Genomic DNA, 7,677 nt, shown 5'->3' with positions numbered 1-7,677 from the left:
CCCCAAATTCCTCTAGGGATCTGTCCGTACTCACTGTCTCCAGTCCCTCTTCCCATGTTGGATGAGAGAATGTCCACCAGGCACCCACACCCACCACTCTTCCCAAACTGCTACCATGGACATGTCCAGTGACCTCCTGGCTAGGGTTCACTTCCTATCCTCATGTGACTTTACACAGAAGCATTTGAGTGCTATCTCTGTCTCCTTCTGGATACACCTTCCCCTGGCTTCCTGGACACCACCACTCTCTTGCAACTTCATTCCTCTTGTCTCAATGCTTCCTCTCAGTTTCTTTGCTAGTTTCCTGCACTTGTCCCAGATCCTTGATGCCAGGTATCCTAGAGGCTCAGTTCTCCAGCTCCTGTGTAACTGTCCTTCTATGTCAGCCCGTACCTGTCTGCTTGGCCCAGACTCGATTTTCCAATGGCCTCCTCCACGTTTCACTAGGTGGAATGTCGGGGAGACATCTCAAATTTAAGCTAGGTCAGCAAATTGTTTTATTTCATGTTCTCCCGAAGGCTGATCTTGTGTAACTCATTCCCACTGAATCCAAGGTAAATTTTTAAAATATTTTATTTATTTATTTGACAGAGAGAGAGAGAGAGAGGGAGGGAGGGAGGGAGGGAGGGAGGGAGGGAGGGAGAGAACACAAGCAGGGGTAGTGGGAGAGGTAAAAGCAGGCTCTCCACTGAGCAGGGAGCCTGATGTGGGGCTGGACCCCAGAACCCTGGGATTATGACCTGAGCCGAACACAGACACCCAGGAACCCTGAGAGTCCAAGGTAATTCTTAAGAAGTTTAATTTTCAAACAGTATCTTTGGAGAAGTCTTAGTGCATCAAGTCACACCTATATTTTGATCATGAAGGCATGTTTCGTGTTTTCTGCCTATTGTGTCCTACTCATGAGTTATGAGGAGAATTTTTGAGGCAGCCTACAGAACTAGTAGATGCCTTGTGAACCTAATCAAGGATCAGCTTAGGAGAGAGACAGATGTTGCTGTTTCCTGGAAGAAATGCCAAGGCTGATCATGTGATGCCCTCTGAGGGGAAGAGAATACACCAGCAGGACCAGTTGCAGTCAGGAGCTCTACATGCAATTTTACACATTCCCATGACTCCTTCCTCCTTGCACCAACCTAGCATAGACCTGAGAATCCGCTGGCACCTTAGACAAATGCTCTGAGGTGAGAAGGATAGAAAACCACTGAGAGAGCCTTGAAGCTAAAAGATGTCCTAAGGGTGTCTGGCTGGCTCACAGGGTAGAGCGTGTGGCTCTTGATCTTAAGGTGGTGACTTAGAGCCCAGCCTTGTGTGTAGAGATTACTTAAAAATAAACTCTTTAAAAAAATTTTTTTAATTAAAATGTGTCCTAGCGCAAGCAGCCTGAGATCCAAACCAACTTGTAGTCCAACACAGTCAGGTCTTTTGACCTAATGCCACAAAGGAGACTGCATACCAGAAGACCCATGGGTCATTTCACCAAACAAAGGAAGAGTTCGTACAGGATTTAGGAGTGAAGCAATGTGTTGATAGGCTCCAAGCAAAGCAGGGCTATGTGAAAAGTGGTCTACCTCAGGCCTGAACCGCAAAGTGGACCCAGGGTCTCTTACTTCAGAAAGTATAGTTGAGGGGCACGTGGGTGGCTCAGTTGCTGAGCGTCTGCCTTTGGCTCAGGTCATACTCCCAGGGTCCTGGGATCGAGCTCTGCATTAAGCTCCCTGTTCCACGGAAAGCCTGCTTCTCCCTCTCCCACTCCTTGTGTTCCTTTTCTCACTGTCTCTCTCTCTATCAAGTAAGTAAATAAAATCTTTAAAAAAAAAAAAAAGAAAGAAAGCATAGTTGACCTTTGAACAACATAAGGGCTTAGGGGTGCTGACACCCTGCATAGTCGAAAATTTGCATGTAAGTTTTGATACCCTAAAAACGTAACTATAAATAGTCTACTGTCACCTAGATACATTACTGATAACATAAGCAGTTGATTGACACATATTTTGTATGTTATATGTATTATATGCTGTATTCTTACAATAAAATAAGCTAGAGAAAAGAAAATGTTATTAAGAAAATCATAAGAAGGGGCACCCGAGTGGCTCAGTGGGTAAGCCTCTGCCTTCGACTCAGGTCATGATCTCAGGGTCCTGGGATCGAGCCCTCTGTTGGGCTCTCTGCTCAGCAGGGAGCCTGCTTCCCCCTCTCTGCCTGCCTCTCTGCCTACTCATGATCTCTCTGTCAAATAAATAAATAAAATCTTTTTTAAAAAGAAAGAAAGAGGGACGCCTGGGTGGCTCAGTTGGTTAAGCAGCTGCCTTCGGCTCAGGTCATGATCCCAGGGTTCTGGGATCGAGTCCCACATCGGGCTCCTTGCTCGGCAGGGAGCCTGCTTCTCCCTCTGCCTGCCTCTCTGTCTGCCTGTGCTCGCTCTCTCCCTCTGTCTCTGACAGATAAATAAATAAAATCTTTAAAAGAAAGAAAGAAAGAAAGAAAGAAAGAAAGAAAGAAAGAAAGAAAGAAAGAAAGAAAGAAAAAATCATAAGGAGGGCCGCCTGGGTGACTCAGTCATCAGGCATCTGCCTTCAGCTCAGGTCATGATCTCCGCTCCCCTCTGCTGGTGTTCCCTCTCTTGTTGTCTCTTTGTATCAAATAAATAAATTAAATCATTTTTAAAAAAGAAAGAAAGAAAAGAAAATCATAAGGAAAGTGCAGGAAATGGTAGAAGAGAAGTCAGGGAGACTTCCATGGTGAAGACATTTGAAGTGCTGTCGATGGTTCTGAGACATGAAGCACATACCATTAATTACTACTGGAAAGGCTTCCAGAACTTTCTCCAAATCATAAGGATGCACACAGACAGGCTCTAGGAGCAAAGACTGGTTCCTGAAAGATAGCCAGCCAGAAACTGAAGATCTTAATCCTATAACCACAAGAAAGTGAATTCGGCCAACAGAGTAAAAAGGCTTGGAAACAGATTCATACATACCTAGAGGCTGCAGTGATCCTACGATGGGTTCATAAATATTTATAAATGTAATATCCTTATGTCATATCCTTATCCTGACCAGCAGACATAATATATATTTTTTAAATTTTGGGGGTATAGTTGACACCACAATGTTATATTAGTTTCAGGTGTACAATACAGTGATTTATCACCTCCCTACTTTATTATGTGCACCACAAATATAGCCACCATCAGCTACCATCTGTCACTACTCAACCCAAGTACAATATTCCCTCTGCTCTGTTTTTTATTCCCATGACTTATTCACTCCATAACTGGACACCTGGACCATACATAATATTGCATTAGCTAAGGGGACCACCTTCTTTTCTCTGAGGTTCACAATAATGCCTCATCCCAGCTTTAGGGAAGAACCTTCTCCTATAAATGAAGATATCATAATTTCAAACAGAATATTTAGCCTTAGATACAGAAAGGTCCCTGCTACATCCACTCACAAGGCCATTTGGTACACCAAGTTCCAGCAGCCAAGCTGAAGGTCTGGTTTGAGTTCCCCTGGAAAATAATCACATTACAGGTAGCGTCGTGGAACAAGCAGAACTTCCCACCTCCAGACATCTGGTCAGTTCAAATCAGGCATCCATCTCAAATCCTGGGTTCTGTTATGCAAATTCAAGGATCTGATTTCAATGGCAGGTATGTTTTCCAGATGTGCTCTGCCCTAATTTCCAAGAATAGCGCATATTTGAATAGATTCTATATATTGCAAAAAAAAAAAAAAGAAAAGAAAATCATAAGAGAAAATACATTTACAGTACCATATTGTATTTATCAAATTAAAAAAAAATCTGTATGTAAATAGACCATGAAGTTCAAACCCATGTATTTCAAGGGTCAAGCGTACAGTTAAGACAGCTGTGAAATGTTGTGTCTAGCACCCGTTATCTAAAGCTCTGTATCTGAGTTGTGTATTGAATCTGCTTCTGTGTCAGAGTGACTCAGAGGCAAGAATGGGATATCCATTCTTACTGACACAATTTTAAACAGCAAAGTTTTGGATGAGTGATACTTTCTGAGAACGAGATTTCTCAGTAAGTGAAAACACAATAGTCACGCAAACAAAGGGGTTGTTAAAACACTTCATGGTTGTAGCAGATCCGAGGAAGAGTGGGCCAGAATTTTGGCAAAAATTTACTTTCTCAGCTCAAGTTAGTGTTTGCTTTCTCAAGGACCAGAACAGGACATGGCAGATGTGGGCAAGCAGGTGATATGTGACACAAGGACTTGGTTAAACTTTTGCCTTCTTTGCAATTCACTCTGTAGTTGTCTTGCATTTTCCTTCCATGCATATCCCTTCCACTCTGGATCTTGAAAAGAAAACAGGGTATTAATATTCTCTGCCTGACCCTACAATCCTTTCATGCCCAGAAGCCCCGTGCCCCAAGCCTGACAGAGGAAGTGAACATGTCAACTTGGGGGTTGTATCTGTTTGAGGCAAGTAAAAGATCTTCCTTTGAAACTTGGCAGCAAAGTCTTTTCAAAGCTGTTGACAGCCTGTCCTATAAACCCCGCCTTCTTCTCGGCTGCCTCTCGGGTGGCTTGAGCCTACAACCCTGTTCAAGACCCTTTCATAGTCACTGTCTAGCAATTAACATGTTTGTACTTGTTTAATATGCCTGTTATTTCGAGCAAGTGAGAGAAGGAATGTTGCCATAAATATGTGTGTGCACTTAATACACATAAGCAATTTTTTGGTCTTTCTCAGGAGCCCTTGGCAGTGGTGGGCACAGAAGAATCATCAAATACCCTCCTATCCAGCTTGGTGCTGGCATCAAGACAAGACCCCTTGTCCTTTCCCATTTGGAAAGAAAATTCAGGAACAGGTAGGAGGATAGGGAGAGTGTAGACCCAAGAGGTTATCCTCTTGCCCTGTGAATTTTTAACTCTTAAAAAATGAAAATAGGAGGGGCGCCTGGGTGGCTCAGTGGGTTAAAGCCTCTGCCTTCGGCTCAGGTCATGATCTCAGGGTCCTGGGATCGAGCCCCACATGGTGCTCTCTGCTCAGCAGGGAGCCTGCTTCCCTTCCTCTCTGCCTGCCTCTCTGCCTACTTGTGATCTCTCTCTCTCTCTCTGTCAAATAAATAAATAAAATCTTTTTTTAAAAAATGAAAATAGGAAAAAAATTTAAAAATTAAAAAAAATGAAAATAGGGAAGGGTCATGAATTTTAAAAGCAAAGCAAGTATGGTAGTTAATTTTAAAATCAAAGCAGGCTGAGAACCTCCTCAGCCTGAGCACGAGTGACCAGATGACCATAGAGGGGTACAAGGCGAGACACCCCAGGGAGGTCACTCTGGCATAAAGATTATTTCAAGTTAAAAGTAACAAAAACCCAGCAGAGGCAGGAAAGTCTCTCTGCCTCCCATGTAACTGCCTAAATTCATGGTGGAAAGGAGAGTCTGCATCAGGAAAGGAAGTACTAACAGAAACCCCCGTTTACCAAAGGAACTCAACAGCATGAGAGAACAATCTCGTTTTTTCCAAACATCTCCTTCTACCTTCTCGCTAAGGACTTTTCTCGTCTTTGAGTCCTCAGGTCCTCAGCTTTGTCCTGAGCTCACACGAGCTTCCTGTTGCCCCACTGCCTTCAGAGTGTCATGTCTGTGTGGATTCCCCATAGGTCCGCACCTTAAATTTGATTTGCTCCTGTTAATCTGTCTCATGTCAATCTGGTCCCAAGTCCAGCTGGAAAGACCATGGGGCAGAGGAAGTTCTTCCTCCCTGAACATCCCCTACTTGTTGGTCCTGAGGAGATCAGATACCGTTGCCTGGTGGCATGGACGGGAGGACTAGGATCTGATGGATCCCCTTTTGTGTCCTTCTTCATTTCCTCTTCCTCCTTCTTTGCCTTCTCTTCCCCCTCTTCTGCTTGTTCCTTTCTGCTTCATCCACTCCTTCCTCTTCTTTCTCTCTCTTCTATTTTTCTCTCGCATCTTTGTGGAAATGGCAAAGCGTTTCCCAGACCCACTGCCCAGCTGCAGTGTCACCTCATACCACCCCCACCCTGTGTCCGGGTGTCAGGGTGGGGACCAGGAACCAGTGACATCTGTCCATGCAGATACACTCCAAGAGGCACCTCTCAAACCTCGACCTGTGCCGCACCTCATAGCTGGATTCTCAAGACATTGGTTAATAAAAAGCAGTTGTGGTATCACAATTTACAAAAGGTTTAATTACAAAGCTACAGGAGGAGGCTGACTTATCTCACCAACAACATAACCCTCATTTGCTTATAATCCAGCTTGTTTGTTTGGGATTTAAAAAATAGGAGAGGGGTACAGATTACACAGCTAGGAAGTCCATGAATATAGGTAACACACATGACCGTCACCTCTTAGAGAGAAAAGTGAAGATCCAAGGCACATACTGCCCCAGGAACGTTGCCCCCAACAATGACTTTAAAAGCAAATCATCTACCAGCATTAATTAAAGTTTCAACTCATGGTTTTTCTCTGTCTGGGTTCAGAACCAATATACTCGGAATTGGGATGGCTTTGGGGAGGATGAGGGCTGGGGCACGCCAGCCGTGTGCCTCTGATAAGGGTGATGTCCCACAATTTACTGAGCTCAGCAAGATTCCCACAGGATCTGCCACATGCTAGGCAGTGAACACAGGTGCCCTGGAACCATTTCTTCCTGGCCTAGAGAAGTCCCTGTAATCTCCCGTCCATGAATCCTACTCCTATCTTTCCAGCTCACTCCATCCAGTAAGTAAATATCCTTAGATCCCACCAGAATAACACTCAGATTGGGTCTACCACCTCCTCACTGGCTCCGTACCACAATGTATTCACTTTGATCTTCATCCAGCTTAAGTTCCATGGACAATCTTTTTTTTTTTTTTAATTTAATGACTGAAACAAAACAGATCTAAAACCGCAGCTTTGGGAAGAACCATTTGTTCTTGCCAGTCCTGTACCTCTCCTTGAACTTGATCTCCGTCTCTCTTCAAGCCTTGTGTTTAAGAGCAGAATCTCTGAAGACATCGTTTTTGAGGACAGTTTTGTCCAAGAGGATATCCACAGAATACCTTGTGGGCATGAGATGACTGTAGTTGTAAACTTTCATGAAAGACTTGATCTTTGACTTCTTGGTGATTTTCTTCTTGCCCATGGCCGCTGTCACTTTGTATGGTGGTGGGGGGAGCAGTCAATCCCAGCCACCAGAGCATGGCTGTAGGGACGGTCTGAGGTGCCATGGTCAGTGATCTTCACAGTGACCGGTTTGTACCAGGAGTGGCATCCGGCCAGGACCAGCACCACCTTCCCAGCTGTCATGAACTTGCCCATCTCAACACAAGCCGCGTGAGCTTACAGCAGAAAGGAAATAATGGCACCTCCACTTGGAAAATCATTTTAATGACTCCTTTGTTTATCCTCAACTCACTGCCTATCTTCGGGAAAAGTGTCTTCACTCAGCCAAACCACAGCTCTGGTTGAATCCAACTCTACCTGCTCCACACACTGAACATGGCTGAGGAACAGTTAAGCTGATGCGTATTTAAGTTGACAAACTTCCACTGGGCCCTGACCGCCTATAAAAATAGTTCATGTTTTTTCCTATAAAAGAAACTGTCCAGTCTGAAGTTCTGTCAGTCAGGATTTTCTAGAAGCATAATTACCGAGGCAAAATTCTCCTGCCAAAATTCTCGAATAC

The 7,677-nt window shown here is 44.3% G+C and overlaps 1 pseudogene across 1 annotated transcript; it reads right to left on the bottom strand.

The window, feature by feature from the left end:
• Positions 1-6,891: 6,891 nt before the first annotated feature.
• Positions 6,892-7,310, bottom strand: LOC309869969 (large ribosomal subunit protein eL27 pseudogene; annotated as a pseudogene). The gene has a single exon. The product of its transcript is annotated as a large ribosomal subunit protein eL27 pseudogene (transcript).
• Between the last annotated feature and the right edge of the window lie 367 nt (positions 7,311-7,677).

The sequence above is a fragment of the Mustela nivalis genome (assembly GCF_964662115.1).
Source record: "Mustela nivalis genome assembly, chromosome: 7".
Classification (NCBI taxonomy): Eukaryota; Metazoa; Chordata; class Mammalia; order Carnivora; family Mustelidae; genus Mustela; species Mustela nivalis.
This window is presented reverse-complemented; position numbering and strand designations above follow the sequence as displayed.